A 23712-nucleotide genomic window follows, 5' to 3' on the forward strand; every position below is an offset into this window, starting at 1 on the left:
CCTCCTGAGTAGCTGGAATTATAGGCACATGCTACCATACCTGACAAACAAGGACTTTATATATATATATATATTTTAAATGTTTTTAGTTGTATATGGACACCATGCCTTTATTTATTTTTATGCGGTGCTGAGAATCAAACTTAGTACCTCATATGTGCAAGGCAAGCACTCTACCACTGAGCTACAACTCCAGCCTTTTGTCTTATCTTAAAAACTAAAGTTTTACAAAATCTAATCAAGCGACCAACTAGCATATATTACATAATTTTGTAAGATAAACAAGAATTAGGCTATGTGTATACCTTGAACACAGGAATATGGCCTATCTCTTGAAGTTATGAAGTCATTGACAGAGCAATTAGAAATGGAATTGAGTGTTTGGATGGATATGTAACATACCAACCAAAATCTCCTATTAACAGACATAGTAACTGTTTTCAAGAGAACTCTGGATTCATTCTCTTTCTTTTGATTAGCAGACTGTGTCTTTTAGAGCTGTTTAAGTGCACAGCAGTATAGAACAGAAAGTACAGGGTTTCCACTAACGCCTATCCTCCCAAACGTCCCCATTTCCTGCATCTCTGACCACAATGGTGCATTTGTTATAATCAATGAATCAACATTGAAGTGTATAACTGTCTTCTCAGTGAGTAAGCATCTTCTTAGTTTCAAAAAAATTCTAAATATTTAGAAAAATCAAAATCATACTATAGTTATGTGCTCTGTAACAATTGTTGCATCTAACAGAAAAGTACATCCCCCAGTCGTTTTTGAAAAAAGAAATGTACTTATGCCTTTGTGTGTATGTGTAGTGCTGGGGATGGAATCCAGGGCCTCAATCATGCTAGGTGAGCATATTACTGCTGAACTACACCCTAGCGCCTTTTTGTTTTTTATTTTATTTTATTATTTTATTTTAATTTTAGTTTATTTTTTCAAGGGCCTTATCTAAGTCTTGAGATGTGACATCAACACACAGAAAAAAGGATGGCAATGCAGGGTCTGGGCAGCCACCGAGAACCCAGCACCACAGCCCACAGACTGACCCACCACAGGTTGGGCGCTGCACGTGGAGGTAGAGCACAGGGGTCCCAGCTTTAGTCTCACCCAGACATTTATTACAAGGCCCCACAGCACTTTATTTTTTCTTTTCAATGTCCTGTTCTGCAGCTTCCTTGGCTCTCTTTGCCCGGATGCCAAAGAGCTGGCCATTGGTACGAGCCATGCGGAGACTGGCAAATGCCTTGAACTTCTTCTCCTTGTCGGTGATGACTCTGGCTTTCTCCGTCGTGCACACGTTTCGATAGGCATTCTTGGTCCTGTCAGCTGGGTGGCCAATTTGAGTTCTTCAGCAGAGCTGTCTCCCATCTTGGGTGCAGAGGGCTTCCTGGGGAAGAGGATGAGCTTGGAGTGGTACTCCTTCAGCCGCTGCACGTTGGCCTGCAAGGACTCGGTGGATCTGTTCCGCCTCCTGGGGTCCACAGAGATGCCTGCCACCCTAGCCCCTCCAGGCTGAAGCCCCTGCCAGCTTGGACTTTGGTGTGATACCGCACCGTAGGGCCGGATGGGTCCAGACGCAGGGCGCCGGGCGCTGCAGGCGCTTTTGCTTGCCGGGCCTTGTGCCTGCGGATCTTCGGGGCCAACCACATGGCCATGCGCTGCTGCCAGTCCTTCTGGAAGTGCGGCTTCAGGATCATGCCATTCGGGCTGGGCGCCATGGCTGCCTACGACCTTCTGCGCTGGACCGGAGAGCAGCCTTGTTTATTTTTAAAGTATAAAATACATTGGCCTATTAGAACTTCATCCTTTTAACTCTAATATGCAAAATTGATTAATTGATTTAAACTTGTGATCTTACCTTGAAATGTTCCTAAGTGGGAACATTTATGTTGACTTATATCTCATTGTATTTAAAAGTTCTACGTCGCCCTGTGTGCTGGTGCATGTCTGCATTCCTAGCTTGTGGCAAGAAGACTGCAAGTTCCAGCCAGCCGGGGCAACTTCGAGAGATTCTGTCTCAAAGTGATATGAAAGAAGAGCTAGAGATATTGCTCAATGGTAGAGCACTTGCTTAGCATGTGCAAGGCCCTGAGTTCAATTTCTAGCACCACTGGCACACAAAAAAAGTTGAGTTGTTACATTTCACATTTTTAAGAATTACCTAATACTCAGGGAGGTTTTGTTTATTATATCGAAATATTTTTGAAGGAAATAGAAAATGTTAAATTTGCCAATAAAGTTTAAAGATTAAAGGCATAAAGTTTGTAAACGAGCCCAGGTTAGCATTAATAAGAGGTCCCCTAGAATTGACAATGAACAGTTATTTAAAATAGAGTAAGAGGACTGGTGTTGTGGCTCAGTGGTAGAGCGCCTACCTGGCATGCATGAGGCACTGGGTTCGATCCTCAGCACCACACAAAAATGAATAAATAAAATAAAGGTATTATGTCCATCTACAACTAAAAAAATTATTTAAAACAAATAAAAAATAAAATAAAATAGACTAAGAATTTTGGACTCCAACCCAGTGACCCATACCTATAGTCCCAGCTATTTGGGAGACTGAGGCAGGAGGAACATTTGAGCCCAGGAGTTGGGGAACAGCCTGGACAACTTTACAAGATCCTGAGTTGAAGGAAGAAAAGAAAAGAAAAGAAAAAGAAAGAAAGGAAAAGAAAAAAGCCAGGTGTAATAGGGCATGTGACTTATGAGGTTGTGAAAGGAGAATCACATGTTTGAGGCCAGCATCAACAACTTAGCCAGATCCTGTCTCAAAATTTAAAAAAATAAGAGTTGGAGATGTAGCTCAATGGTAAAGAACCCCTGGGTTCAATTCACAGCTACCCCCTTCCACTCTGCAAAAGAATATTAAGGACCTAAAAACTTTAGGAAGAAATAAGGGTTTGAATTTGTGATGTTAATCAGTTAACATAAATTTTAAAAAAATCTTGATACATAAGCCTTCTTGGTACATACAAAATTGACTCTCTGGGACTGGGGTTACAGTTCAATGGTTCAGTGCAATGCTTAGTCAGCATGAGACCCTCAGTTCAATCCTGCATTAAAAAAAATTGCTTCTGAGGCAAAACAGAATAAAACCTTTAGTATTTAATACCTCTATCTTTTAGAGTTAATCAGCACTTTCTTCAATCTTTCTAACTTCTAAAATTATAAACATCAAAACATAGTGTGCGTTTCTTTCTCCCTCCCTCCTTTCTTTTCTCTCTCTCTCTCTTTCTTCCTTCCTTTTTCTTTCCATTTTTCTCTTTTGTACCATACAGTAAAATCTCAGAGTGCAGGGACAATATTTTATTTATATTTAATTTGTATTGCTTGCCATACTGCTTTGGCACACAGTAGGAGCTCAATAAATGCTGAGTAAACAGAATGCAAAGTTTTAGGGAAAAGAGAGAAAGCAGAGGGTGACAGAATGCTTCGAATTTACACTTACTATCAAAATATCTAGACCAAAGCAAATTTCCTCAGACTATAGAGTTTGATTCCCAGCACCCTCTCAAAATGGAAGTTGCTTATTTTTTTTTTAGCTTTTTAAGGAAAATTTGGTATTATTATTTGTACATGACAGCAGAATGTATTTTAACATGTTATACATATATGGAGTATAACTTCCCATTCTTCTGGTTGTACATGATGTGGAATTACATTGGTTGTGTATTCATATATGCACATAGAAAGGTAATGTCTGATTAATTCTGCTATCTTTCCTATTCCCATTCCGGCTACCTTCCCTTTATTCCCCTATGTCTATCCAAAGTACTTCTATTCTTCTCTACAGCCCACCCACCCATTGTGAGTTAGCATCCACATATCAGAGAACTTTGGCCTTTGTTTTTTAGGAATTGGCTTATTTTGCTTATCATAATAGTCTCCAGTTCCATCCATTTACTGGCAAATGCCATAATTTAATTTCTCTTTATGGCTGAGCAGTATTCCATTGTGTATATGTATCACATTTTCATTATCCATTCATCTATTTAAGGGCACCTAGGCTGGTTCCATAGTTTAGCTATTGTGAATTAAGCTGCTACAAACATAGATGTGTCTGCTTCTGCATCACTGTAGTGTGCTGATTTTAAGTCCTTTGGGTATAAAACAAGGAGTGGGATAACTTGATCATTTTTAAAAATGTGTTATAAAGGGTATCAAACTGCTTAAGAACCTTTTGATTTAATCAAATGTATTTTAAAAATACTGCCTTGGGCAGAGTAGAGATTGAGCCTTGTGCAGGAGGGTAGAGGGTCAGAAATGTATGCAGGTGCCAAGTGAATCAATTCTATATGAAGCAGGGGGATGCTGAGGAAAGGACACAATGTATCAAAACAAGGGTGAAATGGTTGAAGCAGGTGATGTGTGGCAAAGGAGGAAGGGTTAGAGTTGAGCAGGGGAATGAGGTAGGGAATATGTCTGGATATGTACAATGCACAAAAAGGACATTTATTTTGTAAGACTGATGCTGTGCATTATTTACAGAACAGAGACTTATTCTCTATTTAAAATATACAGAATTCTTTAGAGAATAGCTATAGGGGTTAAAGAAGAGCTGTCAAATAATTTATATTAAGGAAAAAATAACAAAGTTTGCAAATAAGAAACCCAATTATTGTTTTTCAGTGCCATTGCCATATTGGATGAGATTGAGGGAGTAATAACAGGCCGAAACAAATCACTTCAAGAGAAAAAATAATCTTATTTTGGTTGATAGGGGAAATATGGTAGGATATGTTCTGTAAAAATTTGTCTGTCTGTGGTACAGGAGATCAAATTCAGGGACTCAAACATGCTTGGACGCCACCATTAAGCTACACCCCTAACCCTGCAAATAAATAAATAGGCACACCACACTCACATTAATTGATTTGAAATTATTAAAAGTATAACCATTTCATATGAGCACATATCTAGATTTAAAAAATACAGCTCAAGACTGGGTCTGTAGCTCAGTGTAGAGTCCATGCTTAGCATATATGAGGTCCTAATTTAAATCCCGAGAACCAAAATTGGTGCGTGTGTATGTGTAACACATATCAATCATGAAAATACTGAATATACTTTGGCATCAAAAAAGAGCTCATTATAGTTAACTGATTCCTCTTGTAAGCTACAGGATACATGAGGAATCCTCATAGCCTGCACTTGGAAGATCATATGCAGATCATTTATATTTAAAATGTCTAAAATAGCAACTTGAGTAGTTAAGGAGAGAAATTCTTTCCCCAATTTATTTGCTTATGAGAAATGAGGCTTAAAATATTGAACAGGTTTGTAATTGTCTACCTTGCTTTATAAGAAAGCTAGTTTAAGACCCTAAGGGACTGAAAAAAACTTATCAACTGGCAACATCAAAAGTATACATTGTTATTTATAAGAGGTACCTGGAATTTTGTTTTCTTGCAGTGCTAGAAAAGTTTGTTTTCAGTCGGACATGTTGACATATAGCTATAATTCCAAAAACTCAGGAGGCTGAGGCAGGAGGGTCACTTGAGCTGAGGAATTTGATGTAAGCCTGGATAACATAGTGAGACCCTGTCTCTAAAAAATAAACAAAAATCAAAGTAAAATATTGTGTATTTAGAGAAATTATATTTGTTTGTGCTTTATGGTGGGGCTGTACAGATGATGGTTGTTTATGTGTACAAATAAGGTCATTCTACCTTGGCACTTACAATTAAAATGGAGTAATTCATGGCAAACTACTGCTTTATAAAGTGGAGTAAGTCAGATTTAGGAGTAGTGCAAAAACTGCTGTTCTATACATCATGAAGTAACTGAGAGCAGGTCACAGTATGCTCTCTACATGCATGAAAACATGGAGGTATAAATCTTGAGTAAATGGTTTTTGTGTCTCTAACAAGTTTTGGTGAAGTGGGCTTCTAATGAAATGTGATTGATGAAGATTTGCAATTCATTGATAACATCCTTTAAGTAGACTCTGGAGTAGCAAAATATTATTTTAATAGCTAAAGTTCTATCACACTTGCTCTCAATGGTTCAATTTCCAGTGAACCTGTTATTTAATATCACAGTATTCTAGACTCTAGAGCAACTATGAAAATTCTAGGAGCCATTTGTATCACAGTGTGTCTCTCTTTCCTTACCCTGATACACACCCCTATTGTTTAGGTCATGCATCCTCAGAGTTTTTCCTGTAAAGGGTGAGAGTAAATTAGGCTTTGTGACCATAAGGTCATATTGGCAATAAAGTCATATTGGCAACCACAGCCAATATGAAAATGAATTGCATGGCTGTACTGCAATATCATTGTATTTACCAAAACAGGCAACTAGGGATGGGGTTGTAGCTCAGTGGTAGAGTGCTTGCCTAGCACATGTGCGGCACTGGGTTAAGTCCTCAGCACCACATTAAAAAAAATAAATAAATAAATGAAGGCACTACAGGCAGCTAGCCCTCAGGCCATAGATTGCTGACCCTTGGTTTGGAAAAAGGAATTATGGACTGTTACTATAAAAAAATAATGTATATATATTTGAAATGAAATAATGATACACACACAAACACACACACACACACACACACACACACACACACACACACACGGGCATGAATCACCTGTGGTCCACTGTGATATTCTGGTTTTTCCTCTGAGTGCTGTCTATACAGGGATTTTAACTTTGCCAAAATTCAACAAGCTAGGTACTATAATTTGTACATATTTCTACATGTATGTTATTTTTTATTTTATTTATTTTTATTGTTTCCCAGTTCTGGGGATTGAATTCAGGGTCTTGTGTGTGTTACAAGAACTCTACAACTGAGCTATAACAGTAGTCCCTGTATGCTATATTTTAATACAGAGTTTTAAAACATCCTAATACTGCTATCTCTCTCTTTCTCTCTCTCTACTTCCAAACATTTCTATGTGACTGACTCTACCCACACCCAAGGTTATTTTCTTGATATAGTTTTTATCTCGTGTGTGTGTGTGCGGGTATGCATGCATATACGTGTGTTTGGAATCAATATCAGAACCTCTTGCATGCCTCTACTCCCAACCCATAGGCATGGTTCTTAAGCCTGTTTCATTTCTTAGCTCATTTTCATCTAGTCTGAATTTGAAACCCCTACAAAATTATCCCTGTTATCCACTGAGAGATATTTCAAAGAGCAGCTTTCTTTCTGGTTCTTCTATTTCATCAGAAATTTCACAACCGCCCACTTTTGCACCCATTCTCAAAAGGTTCTTAACATGTTTTTCTCTCCTAGAACTTTCTGTGAAGATATGAAGCCAAGTGAGAACTCCCTGATGCTTCATCCCTTTCAAGCAAAATGACAGGGTATGAAAACCTGTGTTCTAGCTCTTGAGGAAGTTAAAGTAGCCAGTGAGCTACAGTATGGAATTTCAGATGAAAATAATTCATCAGAATTTTATTTTGAGAAGAAAGGAGAATATCAGTGTCATGCATTGAATACAGTCCTGAGATTGATTACCATTTTAAACTTCTCTTATTGGGTTCTGAGAGCTTTCTACATATGCACTAGCTGTAAGAGCAGATTTTGTGCTCATTTTTCTAGAAATTCCTGTTAATACTGTTAGAACTTGGAAAAGATTATAGTGTTTTTGCATTAGTAACTTTTTTTTTGATGCTGTAAATTTAACCCAGAGCCTCATGAATGCATAGGCAGGTACTTTACACTGAACTCCACCTGCAGGCCTTTTAAATTTTATTTCAAGACACGGTCTCACTGAGTGGCCCAGGCTTGCCTCAAACTTGGGATCCTCCTGCTTCAGCCTCCTGAATAACTGAGATTACAAGCCTGAACCATCATATCTAGGTCATAGTCACCTTTCAGAGAACAAAAAGCTTGTATCGAGATTCTAAAAAGTATATGCAATATTTATTTCCAAAATTGTTTTCCAGGGACTTATCCCAGGGAAGTCAGTTGTTCAAAGAAGCATATGAAATCATGTTGGTCAAAGATTGCTATGAGATAAATAAGCTAGAATTATTATAAATAATAATTTAGCCTCAAACTCCTGGGTCAGGTGATGACATGCAGCACTGTGCCTGACTAAATTGAGTTCTATTTAATAAATTAAGTTCTATTCCTAAATCCAATGACTGAAGCAACCAGTCAAAATAGGGCGTGCTTCTATGCCTACTGATGGCAATATATATTGATGTTATATTTTCTCATCAGTCAGTACTCTAGATTTTCTTACCTTCAAACCCAAACCAAATAGTTTTAATCAAAATAGATCCATTGAAAGGGGCTGGGACATGTAGCTCAGTGATAAAACATGTGCTTAGCATGTTTGAGGCCCTGGGCTCAATCACATCAACAACAATAACTATATATATATATATATATATATACATATATAATATATTTATATATATATATATAATCTAACAATTGAAAAGCATAGGCATCAATGTGTGCAGCCTGAAACAACTTTCTTACTAATGTTTTAGTACTTGTTTTAGCTCAGTGATATTGGCGGGTTTGCACCACCAGCTTCTATATGTTACTTCCTCTGTTTTTGCTGGCTATTATCTCTTAAAATGTCAAGACCATATGTATGCTGTGAGGAACCATGACATGTTTGCTTATATAAAGTCACATCCAGAGGATTTTCCTGGAAAAGATAAAATACTTATGGTGAAATTCTTGAAGAATTCCATCCAGTGTATTGAAGTCTTTGAAATGTTTGCTCCCATTTACTAAGATGTGTCTCAATTTTGTGAAACACATTTCCATGACTGCTGAAGTTTATTGTAATACTTATAATTAAAGTAGTATCATGAAAGAGTAAAATAAAAAGTTAATTGACATAATTATATTGTCTTGCACATATCTGTTGTTTTAGCTTAGATTTTTAAAAATTTTTATTAAATAGTATTTATGTTTTATTTATTTATTTATTTTTGGTGCTGATGATTGACTCCATGGCTTTTTACATGCTAAGCACTTGCTCTACCACCAATTTAAAATATACTGACAAGTATTGGTGAGAATGTGGGGAAATTGGAACCCTTGAATACTCTTGGAAGGCATGTTTTTAAAACGATACAACCACTGTAGGAAACAGTGTGGCAGTTTCTCAAAAAATAGAAATAGATTTACCATATTATATATACCAAATTATTCCATTTCTGGGTACGTACCCCAAATTATTGAAAGCCTATGTTTTTAGCAGCATTATTCACAATTTATTTGTTCAACAATATATTGTTCAATTTATTGTTGTAAACCACATTCTACTACACTATATTTTACTTTTTAAATTAAAATTTTTAATTTGTTCTTTTTAGTTACACATGACACTGGAATTGTATTTTGACATGTTATACATATATGGAGTATAACTTCCCACTCTTGTGGTTGTACATGATGTGCAGTTACACTGGTTGTGTATTCATTTGTGAATATAGGAAAATTATGACTGATTCATTCCACTATCTTTCCTGTTCCCATCCCCAATCCCTTCCCTTCACTCCCTTTTGTCTGATCTAATGAACTTCTACCCCCTTAATTATTTTTAATTAATTTATTTTATTAGAGCATATAAACAACTATAAGTTGTTTCAGTAGGTCTTCTTGCTGCCATGACTGAAATGCCCAAAACGAGCAATTTGAGTGGAGGAAAAGTTTATTTGGGGGCTCATTGTCTCAGTGCGTACACAGCCAGCTCCATCCCTCAAGGCTCAAGGTGAGGCAGAACACCATGACGGAAGAGTGTGGTGAAGGGAAGTGGCTCACAAGATGATCACGAAGGAGAGAGAGAGAGAGACTTAATTCAACAGATACAAAATATGCACCCCAAAGGCATGCTCCCGATGACCCACCTCCTCTAGCCACATCCTACCCACCTTCAGTTATCACTCAGTTAATCCCATCAGGGGATTACTTCATTGATTGGTTTAAGATTCCCATAACCAAATCATTTCTCTTCTGAACTTTCTTGCATTGACTCACACACGAGCTTTTAGGGGAAACTTCACATCAAAACCGTAACAGTAGTTACACATAATAGTTGGGTTCATTTTGATAAAATCATACATGCATGGAATGACTTACTACGTTTCAGTACCCAGTCGCCTCCATTCCTCCCCCCTCACTCCTCCTATTCTCCTTCCTCAACTACTGCTCTTCCTTTCACTTGTTATTATTTTATTTCTGATTGGTCCTTTATACATATCCACACAGGTGTAATTCACTATGTTATACATAGTGTGAGTTTGTTAAATTCAGTCTGCATTCTCTCCCCTTTACTAGTCCCTCCCAACTCTCAATCTCCTACTCAACTGATCTTCCTGATATATTTATGATATATGATCTCCTCCCCACTTTCCCCCTTATTTTGCTCTAGTTTCTCTATATGAGAGAAAATGTTCAATCCTTGATTTTCTCTCAGGCTTATTTCAGTTAGCATAATGTTCTTCAGTTCCATCCATTTATCAGCAAATGCCATAATTTCATTCTTCTCTATGGAAGAGTAAAACTCCCCTACATATACATTACATTCAGAATTATAGCACTCAGTGATACTTTTCAGATATTATAACAGCTTCTTTGCCACTTAAGGGGTATATAGGGTGCAGCTGTTTACCTGAATGTATTCTTAAATAAGTCACTACTACCACTCTAATTTTCCTAGTTGTAGCTGTTACAGGTTACTGACCGCAAGTTCATGTTCCAGACTTCCTTTGCCAACACAGATTAATTATAAGGTAACCACCCCCATAGTCTTAGGGTGAACTGGGAAAGGTCCGGTTAGATGAAGAAACAGGCCATTCCTTGGTAAAAGTTTGTAGCTTTCTTTCCCAATACATCTTCTTTTAATTGAGAACTTCCATTTTTATCCTGTGTTCCTCCTCTGCCGTTTCGTTTCACACTCTCGCTCTATCTGCTGGATTTTGGCCACATGCACCTCATTCATTTCTATCAGCTGCCGTTGTAAGATGGACATTTGTTGATGGTGTTCTTCCTCATGCATCTTTTTAAAAGCACCTTCCTGAGAGGTTTTGCTCCTGTAGTTTTTATTGGCTGTTATTCTGACAGCTGAACGAGGGTTCAGGTTGAGAGGTCCCCTCACATACTGGAAAATGCATGAACTCTCTCATCATCGCACAGTTCTCTATTTGAAACAGCAAATGATTCTGGGGCTGCGGCGTCAAGGTGGTAATCGGGCTCCTTCTCGGGAGGGCTCTGTACAAAATACAGCTGCTCAGGCAGCATGCTGGTGATCTTCTCCTTCCCCAGGACGTGGATACTAAGCAGCGCGCTGACGCTCCGCTTCACTTTCTCTCTCCTTTCATGGGCCATAATTTTTGTGGTCCGAGCCTTGATGTTCTCCCAGCACTTCTTGAGCTACTTGAAATCCCGCAGTGACACACTCGGTTGAGAGTTGTATTCGTGGGCAAGCGCTTGCCAGGTCCGCTGCTTGAGGGCGATAGTTCGGGCATCGCTTTTCTTACATTCCAGCATATATTTGTACTTTTATACCAAAGCAAGCAAGATTTGAACTTTTTTCCAATCCGAAAAGTATTTGGCAGGTTTTATAATTTCGTTGTTTTGCATTTTCCACTCTGTTTCTCCAGGCCCTTAGCTATCCTGCGGCGGCGGCGCGGCAGCCGCGGAGACCCCGGGAGGGGCAGGCGAGGCGCGAGCGCGGCGGCCTGGACTCCGCTCCGTGGCTGGGCGGCCTGGAGGGCCGCGGGCTCCGGAGCGGAGCGCCGATCCGCGGCGGCGCACCCCCAGCAGGCCAGGCCCCGCCGCGCGCCGCAGCCACAAAGCCCGAAGCCGCCGCCCCATCGCGGGCCGCCGCCTGCCAAGACTTTTAAGTGTTGTTTTATTTCATTATTTTGCCTGAGTTTGTCAAGGTTTTCTACATTTTCCTGGTTCAATTTGTGCAAGTCATATGGGTCTAGAATTTTTTTTTTTTATTCTCAAATTCATTGCTTCTAACTCAATTATTTCCTGCCTTCTACTGATTTTGGGATTCATTTATTCTTCCTTTTATAAGTGCTTGAGTAGAGCATAAGCTTATTCAGTTGGGATCTCTTTCTCTCTCTCTTTTTAAAATTAAAAAAAAAATTTCTCTCTTTTTTTAAGGAAAAAAGATTTACTTTGGTTCATATTTTAAAAATAATTACAGCTTTATAGTTACACATATGGTTGGGTTCATCCTGACAAACTCATTCTAATTTTTTAATGTAGGCACTCAATGCTAAATATTTTCCTGCTAGAATTGCTTTCTTACTGTCCCAAATTTTTGATATGCTGAATCTATGTTCTCATTTGTTTCTAAGAATTTCTTGACTTCTTATATGATCCACTTTTCATTTAGAAGAGCATTGTTCACTTTTCATGTGTTTACATTGCTTTTATTATTTTTTCTGTTTATTTGTAGTTTTATTCCATTTTGATCTGGTAGGATGCATGCAATTATATATATATATAATTTTTTTTTGTCTTTACTGATACATTGTGACCTATGGTCTATTTTGGAAAAGGTTCTGTGTGCTGTTGAGAAGGCAGTAAGTTCAGTTGTTTTGGAGTGAAATACTCTGTAGAGGTATACTAGGCCCTTTTGTTAATAGTATTATTTAGGATGAAAATATCTTTATTGATTTTATGTTTGAGGAACCTGCATATTGGTAATAAGGGTATGTTAAAAATCACCCAATATTTTTGTTTTGGGGTCTATCTGAATTTAATATCAAGAAGTATTTTTTCTATGTAATTAGGTGCGTGGACATTTGGGGCATGTATATTTAGTACATCTTCTTGTTGGATTCTTCCCTTAATCAGGATGTAGTGATCTTCGTTTCTTTTAATTTTTGCTTGAAATCTGCTTTGTCAGCCACTCCTTCTTGCTTTTGGATTTCATTTGCATAAAATATTTTTTTTATCCTTTTACTTTCATTCCTGTGGATATCTTTACCTCTCAGATGAGTTTCTTGCAAACAATATATAGTTTGAACTTGTTTTTTAATCCATTCTTCTAATGTGTCTTTTAATTATGTAGTCAAGACTATTAACATTGTGTTATTATGGACCTATTTGTAGTTTTCCCCCCTTTTGGTTTGCTTGCTATAGTTAATTCTGTCTTGTTTTCATTTAATTGGCTGCTCTTTCAATGAAATTCCTCTGTTTGGGAGATTTGGCTTTTGTTTTTTGATTCCTCTGTATGTAGTATGCCTTGGCTGACAATTGTTTTCTTTTAGAACCTGCTGTATCTTACTCCAGGCCCTCCTTGATTTTAGGGTCTAAGTTGATAGATCAGGAGTGAACCTTACTGGTTTGCTACAAATATGACCTGATATTTATTCTCTTAAAGATTTTAGTATTCTTTTATTATTTTCTATGTTAGGAATTTTGATGGTGAAGTGTCTTGGAAGCATTTGTTCTGATCTTTTCTGCTGGGGGTTCTTCTATATGTGGGCATCTATCTCTTTTTTAATATAGGGGGAAATTCTACTACTATCTCACTGAAGACATTCTATTAAGAATAGGAATTAGCTTTTACCTTGCATTTCCAGTTCTCTTCTATTCCCTTGACTCTCAGATTAGTTCTTTGATTCTGTCCCAGAGTTCTTGTATATTCCATCATGGACTTTTATTTTTATTTCTTTATTGAATACTGAGTATTCAAGTTTATACACTCTGTTTTCAAGGCCCAAAGTTCTATCTTCAAGGCCCAAAGTTCTATGTTTAAAGCAATCTAATCTGTTTGTGATAGTTTTCATTGATTTTTTAATTTGATTTATTTTGTTATTCATTTCCAGGAGTTCTGATTGATTTCTTTTCATTATCTCTATTTCTTAAATGAAAGGATATTTCATCTCCTGTATTCGCTCTCTTAATTCATTCCTTAGATCTTCTTTTGGTTCATTGAACATTTTAATAATAAGATTTTTATAGCCATTCTCTGGATTTTTTCCATTTCTATACATTTCTATCTTTTGTTTGGGAATTATGCATTTTGGAGGGAGATTTGTTTGCCTGTTTCCTTATGTTTTCAGAGGTCTTGAACTTGTGCATTAGTTGAGATGGATTCCCCTTGTCCTTTAGGTGCAGTTATCATTTTTATTCTGGGACTTCTCTCTGTTTTTGATGTATGGGTAGAAGTCCAAGCATGGGTCCTGAGGACCCTTCTGGTTATTCTTATTTGGAGTCTGGTTGTTGTTTTGAGGTTTTCGTGTCCCCTATTTTACGTGTTGAAGTGTTGTTGAGGCTTGACTGGGGCTAGATCATGTTTGGAGAGAGATTTGCTGTTACTTGACTGAGTTGTGAATTTTGCTCAGTAGCAGGATCTCTACTGTGTGATCATGAGGTGTCCCAATCATTTTTCATCCACTCAAGTAAAAGTGGGGAGCCAGAAATAGCAATAATGTTAGCAAAGAGTATACAGCCTTAAGATAAATGTCCAGGGTCTACTTTGACATCTACACACTAATTATCATCTATGTAAGGGCAGTGAATCATCATTTAACATTAGCACCAACAATAAACAGCCATGAACTAGATCAGGCATTAAATAGCAGGTGTCTACTATTTCATCCACGATTGGGGTAGTAATTACACAAACTATACAATTCTGATGGTGGAATTAGTTTCCTTTTAAAAAATATTTTAAATTGTAGATGGACACGTTATTTCATTTATTTTTATGTGATGCTGAGAATCAAGCACAGTACTTCACATGTGCAAGGCAAAACTCTACCACTGAGCCTCAACTCCAGCTCCTTGGAACTGCAGTTTCTTAAGTGAAGAGAAAACAGGGTATGGAGGAAAGAGACTGTTTTGAAATATTTAAAAGTGGGCAAAGGAGAGATAGGAGATAGGTAGCAGGTGATGGTTATAAATAAGAAAGAGTAAAAATAACTAAGAGTAATAAGCAAAAGAGGGCAAGAGGGAAAAAGAAAAATTGTTAGTGAGGAAAGAGTGAAGAAGCAATAAGAGGAACAAAAATCAAGGTATGAACAAACAACAAATATAAGATTATTATAACTTAAAACTACACGTTATTTTACTCCACCTAAGTCAACTCAAGTGTAAATAATTATGGGTGAAGATAAAAGCACTTAAAAGGAAGGTAAAATGGTATAAAATATACATGTGTATATATGAATATCTATATATATATATATATTTTTTGTATAGTACGAACACCCCTCAACACACATGCATACAATCATACAGAATGGAAAAACCTTTTTTCCATAAATAAATAAAAAAAATTAAATTTGAAAAAAATTAAAAATTAAAATAAAAAAGTTAAAACGTGGGGAATATAAATAAAAGGAAAATTTTTTGATGAGAAATAAAGGATTGTTTCTGCTGAGGTGAACTTCATCCATGGGCAGAGCAATTTTCGTTGCTTTTCACTCAAACCACTTCCCCCACTAATTCTGTGTCCACAGAAACCAGTCTACCTATTTCACAAGTTCCCCAAGCTAATTTTTTTCACCACACTTTACTCTCTCTTGCCTATTTCTGTCCTCTTAGCACCCATGACTACTGTGCCAGCCCAGCTGGCACATCCTTTTTTTTTTTATATTATGTTCAGAGTTTCTGACTTTCTGTGTCTCTAGGATTTCTTCTACTGTCCAGTATTGAATTTCAGTGAGTTCTCTGAGTGACCCACCTCACCACGGAGTGGTCCTCCTCCTTTTTAAATCTCGATCTAGGGAACTGCTGGGAAACACATTTATCCTCTAATCTTTCATCTTCTCTGCTTTTATCTTAATTCTTGAGTGTTTTACTCCCCTCACTTAAACTTGTGCCTCTGGTGAGTTTCCCTTTTGCTTCATGCTCTGTCACAGTCCTGTCCAACAGTATATACCCTTTGCAGTGTATTAAGTTCCCCTATTGGATAATTTAATGTGTCAGTGTTTATTTCGGATCTTGAGGAGAATGATTATTTCCCAGTGTCATCCATGATCTCACAGGCACATATTGGTAGGAGGTTATTTCTGGTGGATACAAACTATTTGGCTTAAGTTCTGAAACTCAGGATTGCCTTAGGAGATGAACAGTCACATGCAAAATCTAGACAGGTTTAATGTGTTGTCACAACACAGTTTTTTCAAAAAGTAAATGTTTTTCTATTTGATTCTAGGTAGTTCCATGTCATAATAATCACAGTCACAGATTTTTGTCTTCACATAGTTTTCTTGTATTGAGATGGGGTCCTTCTTTGTTGTCCGGACTGATTTTGAACATATGGCTCAAGTGATACTCTTGCCTCAACTTCCTGGGTAGGTACACGAGACCACAAGCATATGCCGCTATTCCAAATTGTACACAGTTTTTAAGTCAGTTTATTCTAGTTAACTAAGTACAGTATTGATATTGAGACTGATCAATAAACTAAAAGAAAAAAATATCTTCCAACAGAGGGAGAGTTCTAGACTTTAAATAGTATTTGGTATTCATCTATCATTTCTGCACTGAAGCTTGTTTTAGTTCTGGTATAGATATTTGTTTTTCTAATTGTTGGATTTCAAATTATGGCACACCAGTCAATTTATACTACAGATTACAATAAATACTTTACTAATGGAATTCAATGAAATTTTGCCTATCAACTCCACTCCTCACACCCAGTTTGCTCCACAGAAGGAGTGTTTCCAGCATGCACGGTGCTTCTCTTATCACAAACCGTTTTGATTTCCATGGATTGAGCTTTCCCTATGCGCTCTGTGGGCTGAAAGGGAATTGCGTTTTCTGAGCAAATGCAGGACTGGATTTGCATGAAATTGCAGGTTCTTTCTCTTTTCCTCATTACTACTCCAGCCAATCCAGGTTTTCTAGACAAGGCCCTTAGGTAATGCTATTGTAGTACTCTAACATGCATGTCGAATAGGGTTCAAATTGAAGTTGCTTTCTGAGAAAGCTTTACTAATGGAATTCAATGAAACTTTGCCAGTCAACTCCGTTCCTCATTCCCAATTTGCTCGGCAGAATGGGTGTTTCCAGCATGTACAGTTCTTCTCTTAGACCATTTCCATCGATTGAGTTTTCCCCATGCACTCTGTGGGCTGAAACTGAAATGTGTTTTCAGGGCATGTAGTCTCGAATGGATTTCCAAAAAACTGTGTTTTTTCTCTTTTTCTCTCTGCGACACCTGAGCACTCTACCTCCACGTTTTCTAGCAAGCCCCTTATGTATTTCTGTGGCAATACTCTAACGTGCAAGTTGAATAGGACAGAAATTGAGATTGCCTTCCGAGAACTCTTTACTAATGGAATTCAGTGAAACTACGCCTATCATGTTCACTCCCCATACCCACATTCCTCTGCAGAAGGGTGGATCCACCATGCACGGTGCTTCTCATATAACAAAGTTTCGATTTCCATGGATTGAGCTTTCCCTATGTGCTCTGTGGGCTGAAACGGAATTGCGTTTTCTGAGCAAATGCAGGACTGGATTTGCATGAAATTCCAGGTTCTTTCTCTTTTCCTCATTACTACTATATCCAACCCAGGTTTTCTAGACAAGGCCCTTAGGTAATGCTGTTGTAGTACTCTAACGTGCATGTCGAATAGGGCTCAAATTGAAGTTGCTTTCTGAGAAAGCTTTACTAATGGAATATAATGAAACGTTGCCAGGAACTCGGTTCCTCATTCCCAAATTGCTCGGCAGAATGGGTGTTTCCAGCATGCACAGTTCTTCTCTTAGAACAAACCCTTACCATTTCCATGGATTGAGTTTTCCCCATGCACTCTGTGGGCTGAAACGGAAATGTCTTTTCAGGGCATGTACTCTCGAATGGATTTCCAAAAAACTGTGTTTTTTCCCTTTTTCTGTCTGCGACACCTGAGCACTCTACCTCCACGTTTTCTAGCAAGACCCTTAGGTATTTCTGTTGCAGTACTCTAACGTGCAAGTTGAATAGGACAGAAATTGAGATTGCTTTCCGAGAACGCTTTACTAATGGAATTCAGTGAAACTTCGCCTATCATGTTCACTCCCCATACCCACATTCCTCTGCAGAAGGGTGGATCCACCATTCACGGTGCTTCTCATACAACAAAGTTTCGATTTCCATGGATTGAGCTTTCCCTATGCGCTCTGTGGGCTGAAACGGAATTGCGTTTTCTGAGCAAATGCAGGACTGGATTTGCATGAAATTGCAGGTTCTTCTCTTTTCCTCATTACTACTCCATCCAACCCAGGTTTTCTAGACAAGGCCCTTAGGTAATGCTGTTGTAGTACTCTAACGTGCATGTCGAATAGGGCTCAAATTGAAGTTGCTTTCTGAGAAAGCTTTACTAATGGAATTCAATGAAATTTTGCCAATCAACTCCGTTCCTCATTCCCAAATTGCTCGGCAGAATGGGTGTTTCCAGCATGCACAGTTCTTCTCTTAGAACAAACCCTTACCATTTCCATGGATTGAGTTTTCCCCATGCACTCTGTGGACTGAAAGTGAAATGTGTTTTCAGGGCATGTACTCTCGAATGGATTTCCAAAAAACTGTGTTTTTTCTCTTTTTCTGTCTGCGACATCTGAGCACTCTCCCTCCACGTTTTCTAGCAAGCCCCTTAGGTATTTCTGTTGCAGAACTCTAACGTGGAAGTTGAATAGGACAGAAATTGAGATTGCTTTCCGAGAACGCTTTACTAATGGAATTCAGTGAAACTTCGCCTATCATGTTCACTCCCCATACCCACATTCCTGTGTAGAAGGGTGGATCCAACATGCACGGTGCTTCTCATATAACAAAGTTTCGATTTCCATGGAGTGAGCTTTCCCTATGCGCTCTGTGGGCTGAAAGGGAATTGCGTTTTCTGAGCAAATGCAGGACTGGATTTGCATGAAATTCCAGGTTCTTCTCTTTTCCTCATTACTACTCCATCCAACCCAGGTTTTCTAGACAAGGGCCTTAGGTAATGCTGTTGTAGTACTCTAACGTGCATGTCGAATAGGGCTCAAATTGAAGTTGCTTTCTGAGAAAGCTTTACTAATGGAATTCAATGAAACGTTGCCTATCAACTCCGTTCCTCATTCCCAATTTGCTCGGCAGAATGGGTGTTTCCAGCAGGCACAGTTTTTCTCTGAGAACAAACCCTTACCATTTCCATGGATTGAGTTTTCCCCATGCACTCTGTGGGCTGAAACGGAAATGTGTTTTCAGGGCATGTACTCTCGAATGGAGTTCCAAAAAACTGTGTTTTTTCCCTTTTTCTGTCTGCGACACCTGAGCACTCTACCTCCACGTTTTCTAGCAAGCCCCTTAGGTATTTCTGTTGCAGTACTCTAACGTGGAATTTGAATAGGACAGAAATTGAGATTGCTTTCCGAGAACGCTTTACTAATGGAATTCAGTGAAACTTCGCCTATCATGTTCACTCCACATACTCACATTCCTCTGCAGAAGGGTGGATCCACCATTCACGGTGCTTCTCATACAACAAAGTTTCGATTTCCATGGATTGAGCTTTCCCTATGCGCTCTGTGGGCTGAAACGGAATTGCGTTTTCTGAGCAAATGCAGGACTGGATTTGCATGAAATTCCAGGTTCTTTCTCTTTTCCTCATTACTACTCCATCCAATCCAGGTTTCCTAGACAAGCCCTTAGGCAATGCTCTTGAAGTACTCTAACGTGCATGTCGAATAGGGCTCAAATTGAAGTTGCTTTCTGAGAAAGCTTTACTAATGGAATTCAATGAAACGTTGCCTATCAACTCCGTTCCTCTTTCCCAATTTGCTCGGCAGAATGTGTGTTTCCAGCATGTACAGTTCTTCTCTTAGACCATTTCCATCGATTGAGTTTTCCCCATGCACTCCTTGGGCTGAAACTGAAATGTGTTTTCAGGGCATGTACTCTCGAATGGATTTCCAAAAAACTGTGTTTTTTCTCTTTTTCTCTCTGCGACACCTGAGCACTCTACCTCCACGTTTTCTAGCAAGCCCCTTATGTATTTCTTTTGCAGTCCTCTAACGTGCAAGTTGAATAGGACAGAAATTGAGATTGCTTTCCGAGAACTCTTTACTAATGGAATTCTGTGAAACTACGCCTATCATGTTCACTCCCCATACCCACATTCCTCTGCAGAAGGGTGGATCCACCATGCACGGTGCTTCTCATATAACAAAGTTTCGATTTCCATGGATTGAGCTTTCCCTATGCGCTCTGTGGGCTGAAACGGAATTGCATTTTCTGAGCAAATGCAGGACTGGATTTGCATGAAATTCCAGGTTCTTTCTCTTTTCCTCATTACTACTCCATCCAACCCAGGTTTTCTAGACAAGGCCCTTAGGTAATGCTGTTGTAGTACTCTAACGTGCATGTCGAATAGGGCTCAAATTGAAGTTGCTTTCTGAGAAAGCTTTACTAATGGAATATAATGAAACGTAGCCAGCAACTCCGTTCCTCATTCCCAATTTTCTCGGCAGAATGGGTGTTTCCAGCATGCATAGTTCTTCTCTTAGAACAAACCCTTACCATTTCCATGGATTGAGTTTTCCCCATGCACTCTGTGGGCTGAAACTGAAATGTCTTTTCAGGGCATGTACTCTCGAATGGATTTCCAAAAACTGTGTTTTTTCTCTTTTTCTCCTCTGCGACATCTGAGCACTCTCCCTCCACGTTTTCTAGCAAGCCCCTTATGTATTTCTGTTGCAGTACTCTAACATGCAAGTTGAATAGGACAGAAATTGAGATTGCTTTCCGAGAACGCTTTACTAATGGAATTCAGTGAAACTTCGCCTATCATGTTCACTCCCCAAACCCACATTCCTCTGCAGAAGGGTGGATCCACCATTCATGGTGCTTCTCATACAACAAAGTTTCTATTTCCATGGATTGAGCTTTCCCTATGCGCTCTGTGGGCTGAAACGGAATTGCGTTTTCTGAGCAAATGCAGGACAGGATTTGCATGAAATTGCAGGTTCTTCTCTTTTCCTCATTACTACTCCATCCAACCCAGGTTTTCTAGACAAGGGCCTTAGGTAATGCTGTTGTAGTACTCTAACGTGCATGTCGAATAGGACTCAAATTGAAGTTGCTTTCTGAGAAAGCTTTACTAATGGAATTCAATGATATTTTGCCAATCAACTCCGTTCCTCATTCCCAATTTGCTCGGCAGAATGGGTGCTTCCAGCATGCACAGTTCTTCTCTTAGAACAAACCCTTACCATTTCCATGGATTGAGAGTTCCCCATGCACTCTGTGGGCTGAAAGTGAAATGTGTTTTCTGGGCATGTACTCTCGAATGGATTTCCAAAAAACTGTGTTTTTTCTCTTTTTCTCTCTGCGACACCTGAGCACTCTACCTCCACGTTTTCTAGCAAGCCCCTTAGGTATTTCTGTTGCAGAACTCTAACGTGGAAGTTGAATAGGACAGAAATTGAGATTGCTTTCCGAGAACGCTTTACTAATGGAATTCAGTGAAACTTCGCCTATCATGTTCACTCCCCATACCCACATTCCTGTGCAGAAGGGTGGATCCAACATGCACCGTGCTTCTCATATAACAAAGTTTCGATTTCCATGGAGTGAGCTTTCCCTATGCGCTCTGTGGGCTGAAAGGGAATTGCGTTTTCTGAGCAAATGCAGGACTGGATTTACATGAAATTCCAGGTTCTTTCTCTTTTCCTCATTACTACTCCATCCAACCCAGGTTTTCTAGACAAGACCCTTAGGTAATGCTGTTGCAGTACTCTAACGTGCATGTCGAATAGGGCTCCAATTGAAGTTGCTTTCTGAGAAAGCTTTACTAATGGAATATAATGAAACGTTGCCAGCAACTCCGTTCCTCATTCCCAATTTGCTCGGCAGAATGGGTGTTTCCAGTATGCACAGTTCTTCTCTTAGAACAAACCCTTACCATTTCCGTGGATTGAGAGTTCCCCATGCACTCTGTGGGCTGAAAGTGAAATGTGTTTTCTGGGCATGTACTCTCGAATGGATTTCCAAAAAACTGTGTTTTTTCTCTTTATCTGTCTGCGACATCTGAGCACTCTCCCTCCACGTTTTCTAGCAAGCCCCTTAGGTATTTCTGTTGCAGAACTCTAACGTGGAAGTTGAATAGGACAGAAATTGAGATTGCTTTCCGAGAACGCTTTACTAATGGAATTCAGTGAAACTTCGCCTATCATGTTCACTCCCCATACCCACATTCCTGTGCAGAAGGGTGGATCCACCATGCACAGTGCTTCTCATATAACAAAGTTTCGATTTCCATGGATTGAGCTTTCCCTATGCGCTCTGTGGGCTGAAAGGGAATTGCGTTTTCTGATCAAATGCAGGACTGGATTTGCATGAAATTCCAGGTTCTTTCTCTTTTCCTCATTACTACTCCATTCAACCCAGGTTTTCTAGACAAGGGCCTTAGGTAATGCTGTTGTAGTACTCTAACGTGCATGTCGAATAGGGCTCAAATTGAAGTTCCTTTCTGAGAAAGCTTTACTAATGGAATATAATGAAACGTAGCCAGCAACTCCGTTCCTCATTCCCAATTTGCTCGGCAGAATGGGTGCTTCCAGCATGCATAGTTCTTCTCTTAGAACAAACCCTTACCATTTCCATGGATTGAGTTTTCCCCATGCACTCTGTGGGCTGAAACTGAAATGTGTTTTCAGGGCATGTACTCTCGAATGGATTTCCAAAAAACTGTGTTTTTTCTCTTTTTCTCTCTGCGACACCTGAGCACTCTACCTCCACGTTTTCTAGCAAGCCCCTTATGTATTTCTTTTGCAGTCCTCTAACGTGCAAGTTGAATAGGACAGAAATTGAGATTGCTTTCCGAGAACTCTTTACTAATGGAATTCTGTGAAACTACGCCTATCATGTTCACTCCCCATACCCACATTCCTCCGCAGAAGGGTGGATCCAACATGCACGGTGCTTCTCATATAACAAAGTTTCGATTTCCATGGATTGAGCTTTCCCTATGCGCTCTGTGGGCTGAAACGGAATTGCATTTTCTGAGCAAATGCAGGACTGGATTTGCATGAAATTCCAGGTTCTTTCTCTTTTCCTCATTACTACTCCATCCAACCCAGGTTTTCTAGACAAGGCCCTTAGGTAATGCTGTTGTAGTACTCTAACGTGCATGTCGAATAGGGCTCAAATTGAAGTTGCTTTCTGAGAAAGCTTTACTAATGGAATATAATGAAACGTAGCCAGCAACTCCGTTCCTCATTCCCAATTTGCTCGGCAGAATGGGTGTTTCCAGCATGCACAGTTCTTCTCTTAGAACAAACCCTTACCATTTCCATGGATTGAGTTTTCCCCATGCACTCTGTGGGCTGAAAGTGAAATGTGTTTTCCGGGCATGTACTCTCGAATGGATTTCCAAAAAACTGTGTTTTTTCTCTTTTTCTGTCTGCGACATCTGAGCACTCTCCCTCCACGTTTTCTAGCAAGCCCCTTAGGTATTTCTGTTGCAGAACTCTAACGTGAAAGTTGAGTAGGACACAAATTGAGATTGCTTTCCGAGAACGCTTTACCAATGGAATTCAGAAACTTCGCCTATCATGCTCACTCCCCATACCCACATTCCTCTGCAGAAGGGTGGATCCACCATGCACGGTGCTTCTCATATAACAAAGTATCGATTTCCATGGATTGAGCTTTCCCCATGCGCTCTGTGGGCTGAAACGGAATTGCGTTTTCTGAGCAAATGCAGGACTGATTTGCATGAAATTCCAGGTTCTTTCTCTTTTCCTCATTACTACTCCATCCAACCCAGGTTTTCTAGACAAGGCCC

General features: G+C 39.1%; 2 pseudogenes across 2 annotated transcripts; both read right to left on the reverse strand.

The window, feature by feature from the left end:
* Positions 1-1124: 1124 nt before the first annotated feature.
* Positions 1125-1721, reverse strand: LOC306642429 (large ribosomal subunit protein eL13-like; annotated as a pseudogene). Its single transcript has one exon. The product of its transcript is annotated as a large ribosomal subunit protein eL13-like (transcript).
* Positions 1722-10506: 8785 nt separating this feature from the next.
* On the reverse strand, positions 10507-11654 carry LOC306642422 (myb/SANT-like DNA-binding domain-containing protein 3; annotated as a pseudogene). The gene has a single exon. The product of its transcript is annotated as a myb/SANT-like DNA-binding domain-containing protein 3 (transcript).
* Positions 11655-23712: the final 12058 nt, after the last annotated feature.

This window comes from Sciurus vulgaris, assembly GCF_902686455.1.
Source record: "Sciurus vulgaris genome assembly, chromosome: 12".
NCBI classification, from domain to species: Eukaryota; Metazoa; Chordata; class Mammalia; order Rodentia; family Sciuridae; genus Sciurus; species Sciurus vulgaris.